The 25,845-nt window shown below is 39.6% G+C and overlaps 1 protein-coding gene across 8 annotated transcripts in view; it reads right to left on the bottom strand.

Annotated features, from left to right (window-relative positions):
• Positions 1-25,845, bottom strand: part of LOC115265479 (RING finger protein nhl-1) — a 261,579-nt gene that overhangs the window by 117,561 nt on the left and 118,173 nt on the right. The window contains exon 1 of one of the 8 annotated variants that reach the window (XM_029870770.2): positions 23,158-23,891. The exons of the other annotated variants lie outside the window; for them this stretch is intronic. The gene's annotated coding sequence lies outside the window, so the exon portion shown is untranslated. Of the gene's footprint in view, positions 1-23,157; positions 23,892-25,845 lie in introns of those variants that run through there. 8 annotated transcript variants of the gene reach the window in all.

The following is a 25,845-nucleotide window of genomic DNA, read 5'->3' on the forward strand; positions in this document are numbered from 1 at the left end:
CCTACGATTTTAGTAAGGCTGATTTCAATAAAATCAACGACTTTCTGGCACATGTCGATTGGGACGACGTTTTTCGCGAATTGGATGCCAATCTCGCTGCGTCAACGATTTCTGGAATTCTGTGGTATGCCATAGACCAGTATGTTTCAGCTAAATCTGAACGTGCTGCGCCCAAGCCGGCATGGTCAAATGCCGATCTAAGATGTCTCAAGAGGTTGAAGAAGGCAGCCCTTCGGCGACATAGCAAATATCGGACCGACGCTACGAGAGCAGTATATTTGGAAGTGAACACCGAATACAAGAAGCTCAACGATCGTCTCTACAATGCCAACGAGCGTCTACAAAACAACATAAAATCGAAACCGAAAAGATTTTGGCGTCATGTCAATGACCAAAGGAAAGAATCGGGACTGTCTTCTACCATGACTGACGGCTCGATCATGACTCCACCACGGATATAGCCAACCTTTTCCGCACTCAATTTAGCAACGTGTTTGCCTACGAACACTTGAGCCCTCAAGACGTAGCAGACGCCACCGCCAATGTTCCTCGAATATCAGCATCGGGCTGCAACAGTTTTCAATCTCCGACGACATGATTATTGCAGCTGGAAAGCAGCTGAAATCTTCTACGGGTTGCAGCCCAGATGGAGTTCCTTCTTTGGTATTAAAAAGCTGTTTGGATTCATTGCACAATGGTCCGAATCCACGTTTTAGCAGGAAAAAAATCCGTATCTCTGTTTTCGTTAATTTTAGGCATTTGGTGTCTTCAGAGAAGTTGTTTGAACTTGTTTGCTGCATCTTTTCCAAAAATTTTTGATTAGGGTGGTCCTTGTCTTAACTCAGATCTTGAATAGAACTTTTAAATTTCAAGTCATACGCGATCGAGTTCTTCAGCAAAGTTGTAGGCAATGCTATTTTGAGCAACTTTGCCGAATACGCCGTTTATCTAGCTCTTAATTTGAACATAGTAGGTCAGTTTTAAGTTTTGGCTTAGGGTGAGCCCCCCAAAAACGGTTTTTTTGCAATAACTTTTTTATTTGATTTTTTTCGAAGATGTGAGCTTCGGAGCATTTGAAGAGCAAGTAATGACGCATATTTGTTCTGAACATTGTATGTTGCTAGGTCTTGTCATTCAAATGTTATGGGCAATTTTGACTTAAAAACAACGATGTCTTCAAATGCTTATATCTCATGGAGCTGGTAAAATAAAAAAAGTTCTTTAAGTGGAATTTAGAAGGTCACATATAAAGCCAAATGTGGAGCAAATTTTACAAGAACGTTATTTTTTAAATTGGAATAAATCGACTCCAAAAATCCCCTTAAAAATCGAAAAACTACTTATAACTCATACAATTTTAAAGATAGAGTCAAACTGTCTTCGGAAAAAATGTGGGTTTTCACCATACCTAAAAGTTTTCCATACACGACTTTTTTGTAAAACGTGAAACAAAAGCTTGAAATTGATAATTTGTTTTTAAAGAATATAATCGTTCTGATTGCCTAGAAAAACATAGCATGTACCCCTAAGAATCAAATTATCAATTTCAAGCTTTTGTTTCACGTTTTGCAAAAAACTCGTGTATGGAAAACTTGTAGGCATGGCAAAAACCTACATTTTTTCTGAAGACAGTTTGACTCTATCTTTGAAATTGTATGAGCTATGAGTAGTTTTTTCAATTTTCAAGGGGATTTTTGGAGTCGATTTATTCCAATTTAAAAAATAACGTTCTCGTAATTTTTACTCCAAATGTGGCTTTATATGTAACCTTCCAAATGCCACTTAAAGAACTTTTTTTATTTTACCAGCTCCTAGAGATATAAGCATTTGAAGACATCGTTGTTTTTGAGTCAAAATTGCCCATAACATTTGAATGCCAAGACCTAGCAACATGCAGTGTTCAGAACAAATATGCGTCATTACTTGCTCTTCAAATGCTTCGAAGCTCACATCTTCGAAAAAAATCAAATAAAAAAGTTATTGCGAAAAAACCGTTTTTGGGTGGCTCACCCTAAGTCAAAACTTAAAATTGACCTACTATGTTCAAATTAAGAGCTAGATAAACGGCGTATTCGGCAAAGTTGCTCCAAATAGCATTGCCTACAACTTTGCTAAAGAACTCGATCGCGTATCACTTAAAATTAAAAAGTTCTATTCCCGATTTGAGTCAAGACGCGGACCACCCTAATCAAAAATTTTTGGAAAAGATGCAGCAAACAAATTCAAACAACTTCTCTGAAGACACCAAATGCCTAAAACTAACGAAAACAGAGATACGGATATTTTTCCTGCTAAAACGAGGATTCGGACCATTGTGCATTGGTAGCACCTTTGGCAACAGTGTTCAACATGTCTTTGACCTCCAAGGTGTTCCCAGAATGTTGGAAGCTATCATATGTGTTCCCTGTGTTCAATAAGGGCAGTAGAATGAATGTTTCGAATTATCGTGGTATAGCTGCACTGTGTTCTATTTCTAAATTATTCGAGGTGATAGTTCTGCAACAGCTAATTCAGAGCTACAGTCATTTCATCTCGCCGGATCAACACGGTTTCATGCCTAAACACTCCACGACAACTAATTTTGCAAGTGTTACTTCGTTTGTGATTCGCCAAATTGAAGCCGGTCAGCAAGTTGACGCTATTTACATCGACCTGTCTGCCGCTTTTGATAAAATGAATCATCAGATTGCAATTGCCAAACTCGATAAACTAGGGATGAACGATACTTTGCTCCTCTGGCTTCGATCGTATTTGACCGGACAAAGCATGTCCGTCAAAATTGGAGACCATGTTTCGATGCCTTTCTCGGTTTGGTTCGGCGTTCCTCAAGGCAGCCACCTCGGTCCATTCTTGTTCCTGCTCTACATGAACGATGTCAATCTTGTATTGGATTGTCTGAAACTCTCGTATGCCGATGATTTGAAGCTGTATTACGTAGTGAGGAACTCACATGATGCGTCTTTCCTGCAACAACAGTTGGAAATTTTCGCTCGTTGGTGCCGCGTCAACCGAATGTCGCTAAATGTGTCAAAATGCTCGGTAATTTCGTTCGGCCGTAAACGCTCCCTATTACAATTTGATTATTCCCTGGCGGAAACCCGATTGAAGCGTGAAACTACAGTGAAGGATTTGGGTATTCTCTTGGATGTTCAGCTGACCTTCAAGGACCATGTGGCGTACATCGTTTCGAAAGCCTCGTCACAGCTGGGATTTCCGTTTCGCTTCTGCAAAAGGTTTACGGACGTATACTGCTTGAAAGCTTTGTATTGTTCTATCGTGCGTCCTGTACTAGAATACTCATCCGTCGTATGGTCACCGTACTACAGGAACGAAATTCAACGGATTGAGGCCGTCCAGCGTAAATTCGTCCGTTTCGTCCTTCGTCACCTCAGTTGGAGGCACCCATTAAACTTGCCAAGTCGCTGCAAACTGATATGCCTGGAGCTACTCGAGCCGAGGCGCGACGTGGCAAAAGCGTGCTTTATAGGGGATCTCCTACAAGGCAATATTGATTGTCCGCTGCTCCTCAGCATATTGGATATCAACATACACTACCGGAATCTTCGCCAAAATGCATTCATCCGTTTTCCCCGCACCAGAACTAACTATGCATTCCATGAACCGATCCGCAGTATATCCCGTGTTTTCAACAAATGTCATCGTGTATTTAATTTCAATTTGTCACGGGAAACTAATAAGCTTAATTTTAGAAGAGTTTTATGTTAGTTTTGAGATGAACCATTGTCATTGGAGTAGGGATTTCACCTGTTGACGAATAAACAATAAATAAATAAATAATAGCACACTGATATGGTCTGAGTCTATTTTCTTGCCAACTATTTATCATGTTATCTGAAAAGCCGTGATTTGAGGTGTCGCATGCATGGGTTCAATTCACTATTTTATTTGGCCACTCTCGGCGGGACACTCAGAACCGGTTCCGGAACACTACCGGTTCAGATATGGTTTGAGACTTTTTTCTTGATAACCATTCATTAGGTTATCAAAAAAGCCGCGGTTTGATATGTCGCACGCATGGGTTTGGTGCACTTTTATATTTGGCCACTTCCAGCGGAACACCCGGAACCGGTTCCCGAACACTACTGGATCATATATGGTCTGAAACTTGATGTGTCACATGCATGGGATTGGTTTATTTTTATATTTGGCCATTTCCGTTGGGACACCTCGAACCGGTTCCGGAACACTACTCGCTCAGATAGGGTTTGAGATTATTTTCTTGCTAACCATGCATTATGTTATCAAAAAAGCCGTGGTTTGATATGTCGTATGCATGGGTTTGGTTCACTTTTTTATTTGGCCACTTCCGGCGGGACACTCAGAACCAGTTCCGGAACACTACCGGTTCAGATATGGTTTGAGACTATTTTAATGGTAACCGTTCATCAAGTTATCGAAAATGCCGCAATTTAATGTGTCGCATGTATGGGTTTGTTGCATTTTCATGTCTGACCCCTTCCAGGGGTACCGGTCCAGAACACCTATATGACCATAACTCCGGAACGGCTGGACCGATCCGAAACATTTTCAATAGGAAACGATGGGACCAGATTCCACGTCGAATGAGCCGTCGATCGTTAAAATCGTTTGATATTTACTATCTAAATGTGAGGTGACCTTTTTTTGTACACATACACACACATACATACACACTAGACTGGGTCAACAAAGTCGATTTTTTGGAACAAAGCTTTTTCGATTCATTTTAGCGTCCAAAGTAACTGTGCAAAATTTGGGAGTGATTGGTTGCTTCCCCATATTCCGCATTGCGATTGAAATTTGTATGGAATTTAATATGGGAAAACGTGCTTTTTTGCATTTTTCTCATAAGTTAAAATTTTTCGTCTAAAACAATCTAACCAATGACGGTAAAGTATAGCCTAGGATATGCCGAAAAACTTTTCCGAAGACCGCAAAGTGATCAGATACTTGTGAAAAAAGTTATAACGTACAGATTGCCCGGTGGTGCTTAACATTTAACATGTAAAGGAATAACATCAATAATAAAATCTCAATTTTTGGCCTAAGTTACCAGGCGAATAACTTTTTTCACAAGCGTCGGATCACTTTGCGGTCTTCGGCAAAGTTTCTCGGTATATCCTAGGCTATACTTTAACGTCATTAGTTACATGGTATTGAACAAAAGAATTCAACTTATTAGTAAAATGCAAAAAAGTACGTTTGCCCATACTAACTTCCATACAAATTTCAATCGCAAAGCGGAATACGGGGACGCAACCAATCGCTCCCAAATTTTGCACAGTTGTTTTGGACGCTAATATAGATTGAAAAAGCTTTGTTCCGGGTTGATACGATCAAATTTAAAGTTTCTCCATACAACGTTGACCCACTCTAATACACACACACATACACACACAGAGACATCACATCAACTCGTCGAGCTGAGTCGATTGGTATATGAAACTTGACTCCTCCGGGAGCTCTATCAAAATTTCATTTTTGGAGTGAACATATAGCCTTTCGGTACACCTTGGTGTACGCCAACAAGCCCGCTAATGTTCATTATGCAACTCATTTGAGTTTAAAAATAGAATGATATGGGAAAATTTTAAATATGTTAATTGTTGCTATTCAATACAAAAGAAACAATGACATCTAAAAGGTGATCAAAACATCAATTTTTAAATGATTTTTAAACATCGTAAATAAGCTTTAAAAGATATCAAAAACCATTTTGAGATGTACAGAATAGTCCTAAACATCTGTCAAAAATATAAAAATTTTTATTTCCCAGGAAAGGAAAAATACAAAATTGCTAAAAGTATACCCCATCTAAAGGCGGGGTTGGGTATTAGAAGGTTAACAGTCTAAGCAAATTTATCGTGGAAGAAAATAAGTACTATGGAAAGACTAGCAACCTTCAAGCCATATCAGATCAAAAAATTGAAATGTTTGTATTGAATCACTCTCCGCTAACTTCACTTTTGAATACTATTGATTTTCTACTGTCCTGAACACCAATTACTTCCATGTGTCTCCAACAACAGCAGAATCAAAACACAGCATCGTCCCCTGTAATCATCTACGTCTACGACATCATTAACGAACAAGCATCAATTCTAGCCCAATGGGGATAGGACGCAGACGAGTTTGACATTGAAATTTTCAGCCACCCATACTACTATTCTCTATTTTACAAATCCAAACGAAAACACAGATAAAGTCGGTCTGAACGACCGACCATTGCGCAAATACCTACTGATTCGTTACAGAAGCGTTCCTACATCCAACGGAGTTATTTTTGGACGAAAAAGGAAAACTCATCCGACTGCCTGTAAAAACAACAAGTCCGCTAATACAGGAGATGATCGGAGGAAGTCGAAGAACGCGCAGTGCACTATCGATGTAGTCGTGCGGTGTTTTCCACGATGGAAGATTTTGATCGTCATGACCTTCTCGAGGAGAAAATATCGTTGTGCGAAATTCCGATCAGTTGCGGAGATCTCTACAGCTGCTTGGGTGCTGCCGCCGGTGCAAGCACTTATGAATGAAATGCTGTTTAAATCATGACGGTCGAATTTTATTGGGTTCTAATTCTGGGGCGATGATGTATTGACCGATGGAATGGAGCTGCTACGTTCTGTGCGCACTGCGCACGTAAATGGTTGCTCTATTTTTGTACCGAAAGTCGTAACATTTTCCATCAAAGAGAATTATTAGGGAGTTATACCGGTGCCATTATGGATACATTATTTGTATTACTTTAAATTACCATGTTTGAAATGATGGCAGCTGTTAACTGGATTCTGTACTAACAAATATATAGTTACTATACGGTCTTTGAGGATTTCTGGAATATCTCATCAAATGTTACGAATAAAAAAAGTTTTTACCAACATATTACCGAATTGAAGTAAAATGCAGGGGAATCTACCTAGGTGTTATCTTGTTAACACCCGAATCACACATTTTCCGTTTTCAATTGCAGCGATAAAGCTGGCGACGGGCGCCTTGCACCGACAATTTTACGAAAACTTAAGCCCCGAACTCTTAACGAGATTGCTGCTACTGCAAAAAACAAAACAAAACACCGCAAGCAATCAATCTATATTGTAGCCGAAAGCTGTTATCCTAGGTAGGTAGGGCACGCGTTCAAGTCAGTCGAAAACGGCAAAAGGTTATTGTAACCATAACAAATTGCAAATGCTCCATAGAAAATCAAAAAGTGCTCCGCAACGAATGAACATATGTTCCATGAAAATGTGTAAGGTTACCTATTAATAACTGGAATCGTTCTACACTTTATGGAAAATGTACCGGTAAAACATAAAATTTTCTCATTAAAAGTGCAATTTTGTACCAATAAATAATACTGAAATGCTCCATAACAAAATACAAATGCTCCATAATAAAATGCAAATGCACAAAAAAAAAATTGTACACATAATAAATTGAATATTGCTCCATAGGAAAAATAAATAGCACCATAAAAAATTGAAATTGCACAATAGAAAATACATAAATGCTCCACAAGGATTATCAAACTGCACCAAATAAAATATGGTTTGCTCCATAAAAAAAATGAAAATTCTCCATAACTTAAAACATCTACACCACTAAAGTAGTGCAATATAAAGCAATTCAGCACTGCCGAATTTGAATTATGCTAATATGCAATCTATGGAGAACTTTCAATTTTTCATGTAGCAATTCATATTTTATATGGTGCAGTTTGATAATACTTATGGAACATTCATCTATTTTCTATGGTGCAATTTCATTTTTTATGGTGCAATTTATTTTTCTATGGAGCAATATTCAATTTATTATGGATACAATTTTAATTTTTTATGGAGCAATTGCATTTTATTGCGGAGCATTTGTATTTTATTATGGAGTATTTTAGTATTATTTATTGGTACAAAATTGCACTTTCAATGGGAAAATTTTATGTTTTACCGGTGACATTGCACATTTTTATGTAACATATGTTCATTCTTTATGGAGCGTTTTTTAAATTTTCTATGGAGCGTTTCTTGTTGTTCGTGGGTGCAATAAATAGGCTGCCGTCTGACGATCCGAAAGTGGGTGGTGTTGTTTTGCTCGCCGTCGTCGTTGTCGTCGCCGTAAGTCGTAATTTTGTCGCCCTACAACTGTCGCGTCCGTCGTCGTCACCGTCGTCGTCGTCGTCGTCGTCAATTGGTGAATACGATCTTATTTTTATTTGATTACACCTTTTGGTTTTTCGGTTGTGGTGTGGCTGGGCTTTAGGTTGACTCATGATTGTTAGGGTTGAGGGAAATAAAAAGTGAATTTTTGTTTTTATTCGGTTGAGATTTCTTCTCTGCGATTTTGGGAATGTAATTTCGTTAAGGACAAGGTATTTGGAGTACATTGCTCAAAATTTCCAGAGCACCGTTTTTTAGAACCATTGAACGAATTTGGATTAAAATGCATCACGCTGTTGACAACCACTGAACAATTAGCGTGATGCATTTTCATCCAAATCCGTTCAACGGTTCTAAAAAACGGTGCTCTAGAAATTTTGAGCTATGTACTCCAAATATCTTGTCCTTAAGGTTTGACTGGCATTCGAGGACGTTGAGGATTGGTGTTGTAAACAATGAATGTGTTGGGATCACTCATACATATATCTGAGAGGGATGATTGTCGAAAAGTAATACATTGCGTAGGAGAACATATTTATGTCAAAAGCCAAGGTTGTTTTGAATGACATGTTTTTGTGTACTTCGTGTTCAATATCGAAGAGGTTATATTTTTTTTGGTCGTCCATGATTACCAAGAGAAAAGAGTATCTTCATGCCTTACACACGAATACAGGGAGTGATTAATTGGCAAATATAGTTCTTAAGCTAAGTATGGGTCTCAAACGGGATCACTTAAGTAATTTGATTTCAGTGTTAACTTTTTGTCAAGAAATTTTTGCACGGAAAACCAAATTTGATTTCACGTTTCTTTTCAGCTCCGTACTTTTTTACTCAAAAATTCAACTTTGAGGCGTCAAGTGGTATTTGAATATGAATAATTAATTTTTTGGATAGTTTAGTCTGAATGTCCAAAAAATAATAATACATATTAGACGTGTGCGCCGAAGCTGCCTTTACTGGCGGCGGCGTTTATACTGCCATTCTACGCATAATTGTCCCATGTTATATGGGATTCCCATATAACAATGGACAATCCGGCGTAGAACGCCAGTATAGTAATGTGAGGCAGCGGCGGCAGCGACGCCGGCGTCACGCCGTTCGCCCTACAAACGTCCATACAGAAAAATTTGCTTTATGTACCCAAACAACCATTTTCGCCTACCTTGTGGTTTAAACATATGGAAATCAGTGGTTTCAATGATAACTATCCTCACAAAAAAAATGCTATATATCACGGGTTCCCAACCGGTGGTCCGCGGCCCCCTGGGGGCCGTGAAGTCAGTTAAGGGGGACCGCGATGTTACCAAAAAAAATGTTAAATTCTTATGCTATTTTGTGCAAATTATACCAATTTTTAATTTTGTAACTTTGTTTTGCGTTTTTTTTTTGTATTAGTAATCAGTAACACGTGAAAATGAGAGATGGGTATAAACCAGTGATTCCCAGAGTGGGCGGAAATTGAGTCAAAGGAGGACGAAACACTGCAAAAGCGGCGATTTTTTCAGTAGTAGTAGAAATGTGTCCAGATGTTTATTAATTCATGAAGATTACATTCCCGATTATTTCTAGGATTTTTCTTCTTCAGGATTGAAAAAATGCTTTTTCAAAACATCTCAGAAATCTACATAATTGTACAGAATTTCAAAGTTGGTACATGTATGAAAACATTTTTTGTAAGTGTTTCTGCAGACTAAAAACATTTTGGAACTCGGAAATCTAAAAATCTATTGAGAAGTTTTTAATCGATTTGATTTCACAGTATATAAGTGAATATTTTAGATTTATTTTTACTGTGATTGATAAAGAAGGAGAGTTTTCATACTGACTTGATAAGAAAATGTTATTTCATATTCATAGGCGGATTTATTCAGACCAAATTTATGGTTTTGGTAAAATTCATTATCCTAAAAAAGACAAAATCATGAATTCTGTAGAAGTTCGTCAAACTGTCTTTGTGGATACTGCAGAATAAGTTTCGAGGAGAATTTTCTTATTTTTAGGAGCGGTGTGGAAAACACAGGAATTTAGCGAGACATTCGTTTAATCCCCTTTCCATTTTTTTAGGGTTAACCACTACCAAACTCCCAAGAGTCACAATAGGCTCCTAACATCCTATCTAGATTCTTGTTTTAAACCACAAAATATGGTCCAAGAGTACGTGTTGCCGCAGAAGTTGGCCCGCTGGCAACCCTATCACCAAGCGTTACTGAAGCGCCGCATCCAACAGTCGAAGCGTCGCGGCGATTCAAGAGACAGCTGTCACAAATAGTGAGCGAGCTGTCAACCATTCATTTCCGCTGATCATACCACATTTTCCGAGACACAGTGAAGTGCAGCAGTCGTAGAAGAAATATTCAGTGCACGGTTGCAAAAATTCCGAAGCTTCCAACGAACGTGAGTTTTTGTTTTTGTCTTTTCACCACACCGCTTCTGACGTTGAAGCCCCTGTCCTTCACGGAGGCAATTGAAAAGAGAATAAAAATTCTCTCTTCGCTCACACCGGGGAGACGGTGAGGTTCAAAAGCAACATTTTTCCTGTGACCGGCACTCAAACGACGAAAATTCACCACGTTTGCTTATGGGCGAGTCGCATTCATGCGGCCGGTGTTGAAATGAAGCATCCATCAGCGCAGAACGTGTGTTGATGATGGTGCAGTCAATACCTCCACAATGTAGTTGAATTTTTCTGCGTTCACTTTCAAGTATCTCACAGCGGAGCTGAAAATGAATGTCAAAAGCATTCAGTTCAGCAGAAATTCATTCAATTGAATGAGATTTTTTCAACCCTGATTCAGTGTGGTTTTCTAATTATTTACCTTCTTCCATGCTTAAATACGTATGTGTTTTCGACCGCAGAGTTTCTGAATTCGTACGCAGGTATGTACAATAGTGATAATTCCTGATCACTTAACCTAATTTACAGCTCTATTGGGGCACTACTTGAGCAATTTCAAGTGACAGCTGCACTTACATTTTTGTACAGCGCCTAGATTCTATTCTACTTTATCGAACTGGTTGCCTTTCTGCTGCTTTCACTTTTCTACTTTATACCTGGTAGAATGATGAGCACAAGGATGATGATGGATGGCCGTTGTTCCTTTCCAGTCCGATTGGGGGTCCATTATGAGTAGCAGTTTGCCGATGTCCAGGTATCCGGGTCCGTTTGAGCCATGGGGCTCAGAAGAGGGTCAGTGTCAGTTGCTCTCGGGGGATAAGCAACTGACGAAAAATTGCAAGTGCCGGGGCTGGGAATCAAACCCATGACCATCCGCATATGAAGCGAACGTGTGACCAACTACGCCACGGGTCCCAGCATGTACAATAGTGATCATTGTAAAATTGAGCGGAGTCGTGGATCCGCCGGTTAGAATTGAAGTTAGTTTAACTAGAGTGTCCACATTTGTACTAGGAAAGCGATATCCGTTGCCCACAGTTAAGATTCCCTCGTATCAAGAACTGCTAAATCTGAGAAATTCGTGTGCAGAAATCTTAAAGTCATTAAACGTTGAACTCGCAGTAAAGTAGGACGTGCTAGAAATACCAGGCACACCGAATTGTAAGTCATACTTTGTTTCATCATAGAATTGAGCATGAGCATGAGCATGATTGACCGCCCGCGGTTGCTCCTCTGTTATTGCAAGGACAACTGCATTTACACAAAGAACCATCAGATGATGCTTGGGATTAGCTTTCTCTTCATTGTGTAAATGCTGCAATCCCAATACTTTTCAATAAGCAATACCAGCGCTCGCGAAGTAATACCCTTCTAAACCTTGGACGACGTACGCGATCTATTGTGCCTCCAAACTCACCCTACATAAGTTATTCATTCGCAACTAAGGAGAACACAATGTTAAACACCGACGCATCAGTAGTTTGCGTTTCCGCGCGAGATAAGGCTTAACGCGATCGATTCACAAGTAGGTATTAACAAAATAACACATGATAAAAAAAATCAGAAAGATCTTACCGCATGGTTCGCCGTTTATCATTTACCGACCCTCTCTTTTTCCAGAAATTTATGCAACCTTTATTTGAGTCAAAACATTTATTCATTTGGGCTAAAATATTACAAAGTCGACACCGAAGATGACGAACCATTCAAATTTTTGTGTACATGCAAAAAATGAAAGAAAAATATTTATTACCAACTAAATGTGCATTTGGAACTAGCGCCGACACATGACGTGACGAACTTTTCAATATTTGTTAGTTAAATACCCAAAAACCAGAGTAGAATTTTATCCATCCTATAGCATTAATTATTGTGATAAAATGTAACGAGCTCACCAATAAACATCCTTCGAAGTGTCCAGTGCGTATGTGCTGCAGCCTAACTGGCCTCGAAATCACACTGAACCGCTACAACAACACACGGGTACGACGATGTGCACATTCAAATTGTCGACGACGACGCGGCCGATCCGAATGAAAAAAGCGGCACTTCCACTTTGCCTCCAAAAACACACTCAACCGCCCCGTACGAAGATGAGCACGCACGCAGGACGACGACGCGATGCAACGACGAACCAAGACAGACTGAAATGTCATCTGCTGCTGGCATCACACGACCGACTCGCACGAAAACTAGTTTTTTTTCCTCTAAAAGCACACACACAGAACGACGACGCGATGCAACGACGAACCAAGACAGACTCATACTTTGTTTCATCATAGAATTATTATAAAACCAAATCTTATTTGCGTTTGAAGCCAAATTTCGCAATATAGGGTCGTGTACCATTTGGGCAGGTGTACCTATTTTGGACATTTACCGCAATAGCTAAGTCAATTTCAAACGGATTGATTTGAATTTTTGTACAGAGTTAGGCACGTACAGTACTTACTCTATACAAAAACTCAAATCAATTGGTTTGAAATTGACTTAGTTATAGCTGCAAGTGCCCAAAATAGGTACACCTGCCCAAATGGTACAAGACCCTAGATGCTATCGAAACAGTTTGCCCTTTTATTCTCGTCCTACCAACGGTACGTATGTACTCATTTTTAGATATTTTTATAGGTCGTGGTTGAAAATTTATAATTTTTCAATTTTAAATTTTTTGTCCCGCCCCTAGCTTATAACACATACTTTGAGTGATTTTTTTTACCGTGTATGTCACATCGGAACATTGAATCCCCAGTACGAAAATGGCGAGCCAAGGTTGATCTCAAATGTCAAACTAGAACTATTTTCCATTTTAATTATTTCGAATTTTCTCATTATTCCTTCGTTTTTCGAGATCGAGTAAAGTACAATTCCGATTATAGTACCATGCTAGATCATATTCTTCAATAAAAGCGAGACTTCGCCTTTAATTTTAGAACCCTTTTTGAGAAACAAATGTTCAGTATAAAACGCTTTCAGAAGAAAAAACTTTCGACTGCACCGCTTTTTTTTGTAAGCTACAACTCAAATTGAATGTACGAAATGTGAGTGTCAAATTAAAAAAAGCATACGCGTCAACTTGTGACGTATTTGGAAGGGCAAGGCCTCTCAAAATCAATGAAATTCAGAAAATATCGTCGAAAACCCCTCCTACAGTGAATTTCTGGTTACGCCACTGTACCCAAATAATTCGGTGTTGTTTATTTAGTTCATATAAAAAAAAACATTGGGCTCCAGATATTTCGAAAATTCTTAAAGGGGGCTGCCATCTCAAGAAGGTTGGGAAGCCCTGCTACATATGAGAATCCTTGAGGACGCTGACCAGGATATTTACAAAGAATTTATCTAGGTGTAAACTCACAACGTCGCACTCTTCTAAGGATATTCTTTTCTAAAACTCGATCTAGACCAGTACTGTCATGGTAAAATTAAAGCTGGTTACTAAAGTTCCATACACTGGTACAAAGGAAAGTACTTTAATATTGAACTTTATTTACATCATTTGGATGATTTTTCCTGATCAGGATGATAATTCTTCGGGGCTAATTTCTTGGCGTTTCTCCCAGGAATATCTTAAGAAATTTTTCTTGGAACTACTGTACAGCGTTTTCCTGTTTTCCAGGCATTTTTAAGAAATTTCTTTTAAATTTGCTCCGAAAATTTCTCTAGGAAAATTGCTTCGGGAATGTTTATCCACTAATACCTTTCGGATATTTTGCAAGAAATTCTTTCCAGAATTGCTCCAGAAGTATCTCCAAATCATCCTCCAGGAATCCCTTCAGAAACTTTTTATGAGATGAATTCAATAATTCTTCCAGTACATTTGTCTGCAATTTTTGCACGGATTCTCGAAGATTTTTTTTTCAGTAACATCCTTCTGAAACTTCTTCAGCATTTAGTTCAGGATGTCCTTTAGAAATCCCTTCCGGGATTTAGTCGGTTGTTCGAGCCCGTATGAAGTTAATCATCAATATTAACTTCTTTTCTCGATCAACCCAGATAGCTGTGTAGTGTCGGTAGCGATTGTCTCAATTGGTTAAGAATAACACTACGGACCGCCTGTTCCGGTGGAAAGAGTCCACTACCAGGTAGCCCTGAATTCATGATGTGATGCGGCTATATGCTTACCGTGCCTAGGAATGAATGACTAGGGGGGTCTTATAGAAACCTAACCGTAAACGGAGCCTGTGAAGTACCAGGGCGCCTTCCACAGTATTCCGCTAACCGGAACTATAGCGCAGTGGACCTTGTGTTTCTCCGAGACAATCAGCTGTTCTTCTTTAGTTTAAAACTTGAGGCTGAATAAGGGGGGGATTATGAAGATGTTAAAAAAAAGACGCGGATGCGTTCAATGCTTCCAGTGAGCTATTCGCTCTTTGAAGGAAGCACGACACTAGACAACGGACTAGCATGCAACGCCCAGTGGCACAGCCGAAAACTTTTCCTGACAACTGTGGCGGGAATCGAACCCGCGCTCATCAGCACGATGCGACTAAATGCTTGGTGACACTAGCCGCACGACCACGAAGCCACACATTAATTGGGTTACGTACAAAAGGCTGAATCACATAAGGCTGAATGATCAAAAGGCTGAAACACATATGGCTGAATGATCAAAAGGCTGAAAGATATCAAAAGGCTGAAAGATATCAACATGTTGAAAAGTTTTGAAAGTTGTAGAGAATCGAATGAAATGACATTTTGGACATTTATGGCTAATCTATTGGTTTTTGATAAACATTTGACTCGATTTGAAAATGATCATAGGAAACAATAGAATCTTTGCTCGAAAGTAGATTTGGTCTAACGGTCATTTGGTCAAAACCCATTTTACGGAAGAGGAAGTATATGACATTCAATCTATTTGACTATTCATCGAATGGACATCTGGTCACGTGAGCTAACTCTAACTGATGAAAAGACATTCAAGTGGAACATAATCTTATGGATTTTGGTATCATAATGTCTATGTTATTGTACTTTCTTCAGTATCATATCGGCCAACACCCCGCTAATACTTAACTATTTTAGCTCAAATTGACAAAGGATTTCGCCAACAATTTATTTCCACTCGTTTGAAGTATTATGTGTGTCAAGTCGGAATCTAGGTTGAAAGGGGTTACGTACAAAAGGCTGAAACACGAAAGGCTGAAATAACAAAAGGCTGAATTACGAAAGGCTGAATCACAAAAGGCTGAAAATGTCAAAAGGCTGAAATAACATAAGGCTGAAATAATGATTCGACTAGTTTTCAAACGGCGAGCCTAAAGGCAGTCATGCGAGCCTAAAGGCAACACTAACATCACAGACAAACAGACATAACACTCAAACTATTCATATCGTACACTGATATAATGATCTTTATGAAAATTTGCTAGTTGGCCGACCACTCAGCCCTGACCATTGCATTGGTTTTGCTTGAGTTTGACATTTGACGCGCACTACTGCTCATTGGTTGATGGTTAATTGGACATGCTTCCGTTACTATGTTTGAGATCGGAAAGCGATAGGACTGTTTTTCCGCGCTAAAGTATGCATTATTGATCGCCTACATAACTATGACAGTATTTCTCCAAAGAATAGCATATATTTTAAAGAAGGAAAAATCTCTGATCACATTTTTGGCAGCTGTAATGGCAACCAATCTCCATAACAGCATGATTCGAAAGAATAGCTCATGCTCAAAGAAGGAAAAATCTCCAATTGAAATACCAGTCATTTTTTGTGTTAGTTGGTATGCATCACTAGCCTCTTCACTAAGCACATTCTATGACTAGGACTCATATATGTAGCCCATCTGGTTAGCGAACGGGTAGTCCTGCTGAGGGAGACGGGTTCGATTCTCCCTCGGGCCAGAAACTTTTTGAAATAAAAAATTCCTTGACAACCGCGGACATAAAGTATCTTCCTGCCTGTCACACGATATACAAATGCAAAGTGGTCATTGGCAGAGAATGCTCTCAAATAATAACTGTTGAAATGCGTATAGAAGCTGAAAGCATGCTTTGTCTCAGTTGGGACGTTACGCCAGAAAAAAAAAAGAATCACTAAAATTCATTTCCTGCATTTTTGCAATTTCAGCCTTTTGTGCATTCAGCCTTTTGAAATTCAGCCTTATGTTACTTTCAGCCTTTCGTGTTCAGCCTTTTGTGCATTCAGCCTTTTGAAATTCAGCCTTATGTTAGCATCCCGGGAACCGAGCGGGCGCTCTTAAGCAGCAAAAGCTCTGACAGGCAAGTTCAATGCTTTGTCGACCAAAAAAATTAAAGTGTTCAGTTCATTTATGGCTCACGTTCTGTTCGAATACAATACTGCTTGAAAGAATAGCCTATTTTATAAGAAGGAGAAACATCTGGTAAAAAGTAAGCAGCTTCATCACCTGAACTTAAATTATGGTTCTTTCAACATTTTAAAAGAAGGAAAACCTTTGATAAAAAAAAATATGCTGCTATAACATTCAAACACAGTAAGAACAGCCTATGTTCAAAAGAAGGGGAAATCTCCGATGAATCGTTCTTAAGGAATATGCGCACGCAGAAGCTCGCTGCATTTTACACATTGGTAAGAGGCTGTCCATTAATTACGTAAGGGAATTTTAGCGATTTTCTGACACCCCCTCCCCCCCTTGTAAGATTTTTTGTATGAGAACCCAAAAAAATTTGTATGGCGCGTAAGATTTCTCAAACCCCCCCCCTCCCTCACCAAACCCTTACGTAATTAATGGACAGCCCCTAAGAATGCCATCACTGAATATATGCAAATACCTCAAAAGAACAGCCTATTTTTAATAGAAGAAAAAATCACTCACGGGAGAGTTATTAGTATGCAGATATTATCATCAAACCTTTCCGCTTGGTCGATATACTGTACTATTTGCGGCCACAATACTTACTCTTCCATCAGAGATTTTTCCCCCTTTTTTAGAAAGGCTGTTTTTTCGAGGTAAATGCATAGATCATAATTTAACCATTCAACTAGGCTGCCTAGTAAATCTCCTAAGCATTAAAATCATTATAACCCATTCGCCTTAGTGGCATTAGAGGCCTGATATCCTTCGGCATAATGACACAGCACCAACGGGAACGACATTTCGGCAGATGCCACTCCGGGGAATAGTATTCCGGAAAATATAATACCTTGTGTAATACCATCTTTTAAATCATTAAACCCTCAGCTCAGATTCTATAGAGTTCATTATTATGCATATTTCAAGTTTTGGAATTTGCCATGTTTTCAGCCTTTTGTTATTTCAGCCTTTTGTAATTTCAGCCTTTTGTTACATATCCATAGTTTCAGCCTTTTGTATTCAGCCTTATGTGCATTCAGCCTTTTTAAATTCAGCCTTATGTTACCATCCCCATTATTTAGTTTAAATTGTCACCTATATGGTTTTGCATTATGCGATTTACACAGTGTATTCTGTGTATCGTCGCCTTTGGCGTTTTCCAAACGATACCGATCTGGTTTTATTGCTGCTGTTCTTCGTTGTGCAGTGATAGTAAAGAGTTTAATTTTGCCTAGTTTAGGTAGTGGCTACGGTTAGGATAGCTCAGATCAATGTTCAGCATGAAAGAACAGCAACGATCAATATTTGCAGACTTTTGCAAAATGGTATAGCCCAAGTGGCCTTAGGCCAAGAACCTTACTTTCGTAAGGGGAATTTCTATCTAGGAAGCCTTGTGAACCTGGTGTTTGCTACTTTCAGTAAAAATGAAATGGCAAACTCGCGTGTCATGCCGCGAGCATTTTTTTAAATTTATTTCGGTTATTTTATAGGTTCAATTGTTTACTAAAAAACTCTACAGAGCCGCAAATCTTGCTAATCATTATAAATTTGTTATTCTAAAAACTATGAAAACATAATCAATAGCGAGTCCTACGCAGCACTTTCCTTCTTGGACCGGAACCAGCACTGGAACCTGAACCAGAGCTTGAAGCCGCGAATTGAGTTCGCCGTTGGCTGGCTTGTGAGTCGCTTTATGGATAGCCTTGGCCACCTCCTCCAATTTTTCCAATCTTTTCTTACGCCGCTGCACTTTTTCAGATTCAGAATGTACACTATCCACGGTTTGCTGCACCTGCGCTGCTGCTGACACCCCCGTCGTCTGATCGATATATTCCTCGTGTTCATCTTCCTCCAGAACTTCAATAATGTCCTCATCCAGCACTTCCATGTTTGTCTGTTTCCCTGGTGTTTCCTTTCCTGATGCGATATCAGCATACGAGCTGGGCCCAGAGATTACTTGCGGATTGTTCTTCTTCTTGTTCTGACTCTGCCGCTGAAGGCATGAATTTCTCCGGTGCCCCAATTCCTGACACAGAAAGCAAGTGTCCTTCAAAGCTTCATAAAAAGTTCGTCCAGTTCTACCGTCGATACCTATCGATGGCGCAATCTTCTTTGCCACGTCCACGTACACCCCTCTTACCCCGGTGTAAACGTGATCGAGGCCCAGGCCTGCCGGAAATTTTTCGTGTACCACATTTTTCACTCTTCCAAACTCCCCGAGTATCGACGACAAACTATCATCCAGCCATTCCGGTGGTAAGTCGAACACACGGACGTACTGAATGTTAGCACCCGCGATCGACATCCTCACTTCTATTGACTTTCCATTCGCATATACGAATGGCCGGGACTCGGTTTTTTTATGCAGTGACTCGTTCATTGCCTCCAGAGACTTCAATTTTACTCACAGCGATCGACCCTAGGCTGTTTTGTAGATGGATTTTAACAACATTAAATCCATGTTCAGCTGCCGCAAGAACGTTGCTATTTCCGTGACTGAACTGATGCCGCGAGCCTATGTGCTTGTCAACAACGCAATCGTTGCTACACTCATCTCTGAACTAACCACCAGAGATGTATGTGCTATCACAATTGATGCTTCTGTTGGAAATCTCAACAGGAAAAACGTCTATTGTTCGGTATATTTACCGCATGATGAACCTCCCCTACGGATGCCTTCAAACAAGTCATTGCATACTACACTTCAAAAGGCCTTCCACTAATTGTTGGCAGTGATGCTTATGCTCGCGATATCATCTGAAGCAGCTCAGACATTAGCTTGAGAGGCTCCAGTTTGATGGAATACTGAAGTAGTACAGATCTTGGATTACTTAATATAGGCAACCGCCCAACCTTCATGGTATCTGCTAGAGAGGAAGTGTTAGACATAACGCTTTGCTCTAACAGAATTAGTCACTAGTTGCCCAATTGGCATGTGTCAGATGAAGAATCTTCATCGCTACATCTTTTTTGAACATCTAAATGTTACTTCGCAAACTTTGCGTTTCAGGAATCCCCGGTCAACCAACTGGGATCTCTTCACTGATTTGGTTGCGGCCAAATTTCATAAAAACTCACCATCCATTATTTAGATGACACCGTTGATACTACAACTGCCCTCATCATGGAAGCTTTTGAAGAAGCTTGCCCTCTATGGTCTGTAAAGACCACAAGGGGAACCCCTTGTTGGAACTCTGATCTGGCCAAGCTCAGGAAACAATGTAGAAAGAGTTGGACCAGATGACGATCGGCTGGATCGGTGACTTTCAGGTCGGCTCGCAAGACCTACCGGTCTGCTGAACGATCCGGCTGGAAAAACCTTTGTACAAATGTTTACAGTCTGAGTGAAGTCAGTCGGTTGAACAAAATCCTTGCAAAATCTAAGGGTTTCCAAGTGAACGAACTTCGTTTGCCAAATGGCGAATTCACTTCCTCTGATGAGGAAGTTTTGGAATGTTTATTCAGTACACATTTCCCCGGATGTGTATCCTCGGGTGAACCTGACGTCTTTTCTTGTAGTTATGGTTCTTTACCTTCGGCTTGGAGTATCATAACTATAGAATCGATTGAGTGGGCACTTAATAGCTTTGCTCCTTTCAAATCTCCTGGAGCCGATGGGAAATATCCTATTTTGCTTCAGAGGGGATTTATTTATTACAAACATGTTTTGAAAAAGCCACTTGTTTGCAGTTTTGCTTCAGGGTATATTCCCGAATCATGGCGGGATATTACTGTAAAGTTTATTCCGTAAGTGGGTCGTGCGGCATACCAAAGAAGCAAAGAGTTTCAGACCTATCAGTTTGACCTCTTTTCTTCTGAAATTCTTAGAACACATTGTCGATCATCACACCCGTGATGTTCATCTGGCTAACGTGCCTCTTCATGTGAACCAACATGCTTACATGGAAAGTCGACTGTGACTCTTTTACACAAAGTTGTTTACGATATCGACAAAGTATTCACTCAAAAGCAATATTGTTTGGGTGTTTTCTTAGATATCGAGGGTGCTTTTGACAACGTGCCTTCCAATGCCATATTGGAAGCTGCATGGAGTCATGGTATATCTGCAATGATTTTCAATTGGATTCACCAAATGCTCCAATCAAGCAGTGATTATGAAGTTTAGTGTTTGTGGATGCCCTCAAGGGGCATTCTTGTCAACATTTTTGTGGAATCTCGAAGTAGATACGCTATTGAGGCAATACAATAACAGCGGTTTCTCATCTTATGGTTTTGCTGATGATTAAGTTACATTGTTAGTTGGTATGTGCATCAGCACCCGTTCGACCAGATGTAAAGCGCTCTTAAGGAAGTTGAGGGTTGGTGTCACTTATATGGCCTTTCGGTAAATCCCAGTAAAACATCTTTTGTTTTTTTTGCGGAGAGGCGAAACCGTAATGGCGTCCGACCTTTGCGTTCCTTGATTCTGAAATCAATGTGGTGGAAGTACGTGAAGTCATTCTTGATTCCAAGCTTTCCTGGACACCTCATATTGAGTTCTGAATCAAGAAAATTTGTATGGCCTTTCGGATTATAACCCAAATATATCAAATGGATCTAAACAACTGTTGTGCAACCAATATTGGCCTATGGATGTTTTGTGTCGCGGCAAAAGGGCGAAGTAATAACAATCCAATCAAAATCAGGCCATCTTCAAAGGATGTGCTTAATGGCGATGTCTGGAGCGTTCTCTTCAACTCCCAAGGCAGCACTCGAAGTTCTTTTTTATGTTGCCCCACAACACATTCATTTCAAACAAAAAGCTCGGTTCACTAGAGGAGCTTCCGGCCAAAATCTTAGCTCTTTTGTGCGGAGTGCAATCAGCACTTCAGCAGCACGCAATAAGCCAGGTTACATACTTCTGTTTAGATAGTTAAGCTGCTATTAAAGCACATGCTTCTGCCAATTCAAGGTCGAAGTTTGTTATCGCTTGTCGAAATCAAATCGCGGAACTGAATTAAGCACTATTCATCGCTGGAAATGAATTGACTGATGAGCTAGCTCGCACTGTAGCATCACAAACTTCATTGGCCCTGATTTCGGTATCGAAGTGTTGGGTAAAGCTTAAGATTTACATGTGACTAACTACAAAATACTTCAATTGATTGATTGATTTGTCTTTATTAAAGAGACTTTCAGCCCTTGGATGGTTCGTCTCTTACTGCAATTAAAAAACACTATTGAAAAAGTTCGGTAATAACTATTTTTACAATAGTCAGAATAGTAGTTATGGATAAGTTGTAAATTGACAATAAAAATACACTAAGACAAAATAAATTATAACAAAAATGCACGAGTGAAATGATATTGGTTTCTTAAGCATATTGATTCGCCATCGCACATGTAACATTTTTGCGGAAGACACCATAATGATATGACGTAACCACTCTTTGTTAACAGATTTTTGTCTTGGTGGATTTTCATTGTCTAAATATAACCTATCTGTAACTATTGTATCAATAGTTGTCACCGAACTTTCTCAAACTTTTTAAAAAAATTGCAATTACAAAAAAAAATTAAATCAATCGGTTGAGAAATTACTGTGATATGGCAATCTAAACTTGATCAGTTTATATGGGAAAACGGATATGGTGTATTTTTATTGTCCGATACTGTACATCACAGTACGTCACGCTGATGCGACATACCATGATAATATATTACTTGTCAAACATTCGATACTCCCATACCCTTTTTAAAGCGTACGGATGACTTAAATGTGCATGTTATAAGTACAATAAAATGGCATCACTTCCTTGCCATCGAATTCCCTGCTGCAGTTTTGCATTACTCCTTTCGGAAGCACAGCCCTTGAAAATACCGGTTGAGGGCGAAAAATCACAGAAACTAGAACCGACATACTCAATTCTCTGGAAGACGATTAAAAGAATTCTCGAAACGTCAAATTTGCTGCAGCATACGCTTATGCAACAACTTCGGAGCAGCGAACATCAAAGCTTTCGTGACATGAACAAAATTCGCATACATACCTACCTATTAGATGTGAAGCAGTACAAGTCAAAATGTTCTGAAGCCAAAAGAGTGCGGCACCGTATGCATAGTTGCACGATTTGAGAAGCAGCCTTTCTTTTAATGTCTTCCTGGATTGTGTTTCGGGGAATGCTAAAATCGTCATAAATGAAATCGTGGATTAATCCATAAATTTCCAAATTGAAGCGAAATTAACTAAACCCCGGATAACTGTAATGAGGGAAAACAAACTTCGGCTCCCACAAAAAACGGTGACATCATCTAATTTCGCATCGCCCACCTTGCCACCCACAACCAGAATCAAATTGAGCCATTTCTTTCGTAGATCGGCGCATACGTACTTTCTTGCTTGGCGTGTGAAACTCGGGAGAATTCGTCTGTTTTTCGTTGTGCACCAACTCTCGATGAGTCACTTTTTGTTCGGCGTCTCCTCTGATTAACTGCGTACACGTAACTTAACCTTTTGGTTGAATTTCGATGTTCGTATGGTAGGTACTTATGTAGATTGTTCACAGACTTTTTCGTTCACACGTTGGGACTGAGCACCAAAAATACTTCTTCTGCAGTTTAATTTCGCTCACAGAGCGTACCCGGCAGCATAAATTCCACCTTTGCACTACGGTTCCTAATGATAAAGCATATACCGGAAAAGAATCGGGCCAGTTCTGAAGGACTTTTCTCTAGTTTTTCGCTTGTTTCTCCACTCGACGACGACGACAACCTTTGAAATTGCCGGTCTCAGTTCCTTCGTCGCTTCAAGCGAGAACTGCTGTTCACTTATTTATTCAACTTTCCCTTTGAAGCTACACTGCACTGCACAGCCCCAATTTCGAGAAGTACTCGTATATCTTTTGACTTTTGTAAAACAAAAAAGTAAAAAAAAATCACAGCTCAGTTTACGCTTCTTCTCACGGGTTTGCTCGTTCCTGCACTTCGAGAAATTTTCCACCCGAAATGCTTCTCCTTGCCTCTAAGATGTGAAAGACCGACGTTCGAAAGATATTTTGCTTTAGCTGCGCGGATCTGCGATTGGCTTATTTACGGTCGAGCGAACGGAAGATGACTAGCGGTGCAGTCGCTTCTTTTTGGCCAGTTCGGGTTCGAGGTGTGGGAAAGCACAGTTTTCCTCATTTGTGGAAAACGGTTCGCACACATATGCACGCGGGTCACAGACAGAGTGTGCCCGCCCTTGCCTGTCGATCGACACACTGCGGGATTGGATCGATGTGTGGGAATGATCACAGTGGTGGTTTGGCGATCTACTAAAGTTGGATGGGTTTTTCCCGGATGCGAGTGAATGATCTCTCATGGTGGAATTGTATGCGTGATTGACAGTTGGAGGGAATACAGAGGATAAAGTATCGTGGGAGAACGATACACCTGTCGGGGTGGATCGAATAGGGACAAGGGAAATACTGCTTGCTAGTGTTCATAACCGATCATTTTTGTTATATGTACTCTTAAAACATCTGTATTAGCTTTCTAAGCTATAAGAAAATCAACGATGTCAGAAAAAAAGGTTTAACGAGCGTTTCAATGTATTCATCATGAACATTAGCAATGCACTATCTTTTCAATGATACTGAATGCAGAACTTCCCTTACGAAAATAGATTCGGTAAACATTCATTTAGAGATTTTTGTTTCTTAACCCTCTAATGGATACCTGGGGTCCATTGGACCCCAGAGTCACTTTGAAGTGGTCGCAAAAAAGTTTGGATTGACATATCGGTCCCATTTTTACAGTACCGTCAAGGCGCCTTTCACCGTGGGGGCTCCATTCACCGTGTGCCTTTGAATATTTTTTCATTATTTCCATATTATGATTGAATGATATGACAATTTCCCTTCAATTTCACCAATACAACACTAATGTATTGTTACCATGTCAAAACGCTCATTAGAAACATTTAAAAGTATCATTTTGACACTAAAGTGTGTTTACATGAAGCGGGTTTCTGCTTGTTCACTGCATTCATAGTGAAAAAACTAAAACTGCGCTAAGGTGATTTAAGCGATAAACTATATCTAGTAACGTTTTTTTTCCACCAAGAAGCAATTAAATTCACATATCAGGTATGTATTTTGCATTACCGAAGTAAGTTTAACAAGAAAGTACGATTACTCATACTTTTTAATTGAAACAAAAAGGCACGGTAAATGGGTACCCTAAAAATCAATGGTCTCCATTCACCGTGCCCCATATTGTCCCATATATCTAGAAAAAATCGAAAATTTGAACATTCGTTTTTGTAATAAAATTTTGCAAGTTATTACTTGAAATGAATTCAAACGAAGAAAATTCCCTTGGCTGGGTTGTTTTGATCATTTTTGAACAAAGTAGAATACAATTTCTCATACACGGTGAATGGGTCCCTACTACCACGGTGAATGGTGACCTACCACGGAATTAGGCGACCCTACTACCCTTTACTAATTGTACTATATCACCAAATTTTGTGAAAAATTTTCTACTTCTGTGGATATTGCTTTAATTTTAACCTATAATGAAGGCAATTCAAAGCGGCACCAACTATGTTTATAAGACTGGCGTCAAATGACAGCCCTTATTTGCCCCGAATCCTCTTAGATCCACGGTGAATGGTGCCTTGACGGTACCATCAAACTACTCCACGATGAGTTATTTTCGCAAAAATACCAATAGTTTCATGGCGTACTATGGTTTATTTTCGATGCCAAAGTTGAACCGGGCGATTTTGTTCACCTGGGGTCCATTGGACCCCACGGTACGAATGATTTTATCTTTTGATCATGACTTCCTAGAATAATGCTGTCTTGGACAAAATTGTTCTACAGACCAAGGGCAATCTTATGATAAATTAATTGGAATGGAAACTAGCCCAGTAGATGGCCCTAGTGTGTATTCAAATTACGGATTGAAAGCTTGAATATCTTGATATTCTGAATGTACAGAATGTTTGAGTCTTCTGCAAAAATGTTTAATGCATCTAGATTTATTTGATAATAAAAATTATGCTTATGTTTTTCTGCAAGCTGGCGCTAATAGAT

The sequence above is a fragment of the Aedes albopictus genome, chromosome 2 (genome assembly GCF_035046485.1).
Source record: "Aedes albopictus strain Foshan chromosome 2, AalbF5, whole genome shotgun sequence".
In the NCBI taxonomy this organism is placed as follows: domain Eukaryota; kingdom Metazoa; phylum Arthropoda; class Insecta; order Diptera; family Culicidae; genus Aedes; species Aedes albopictus.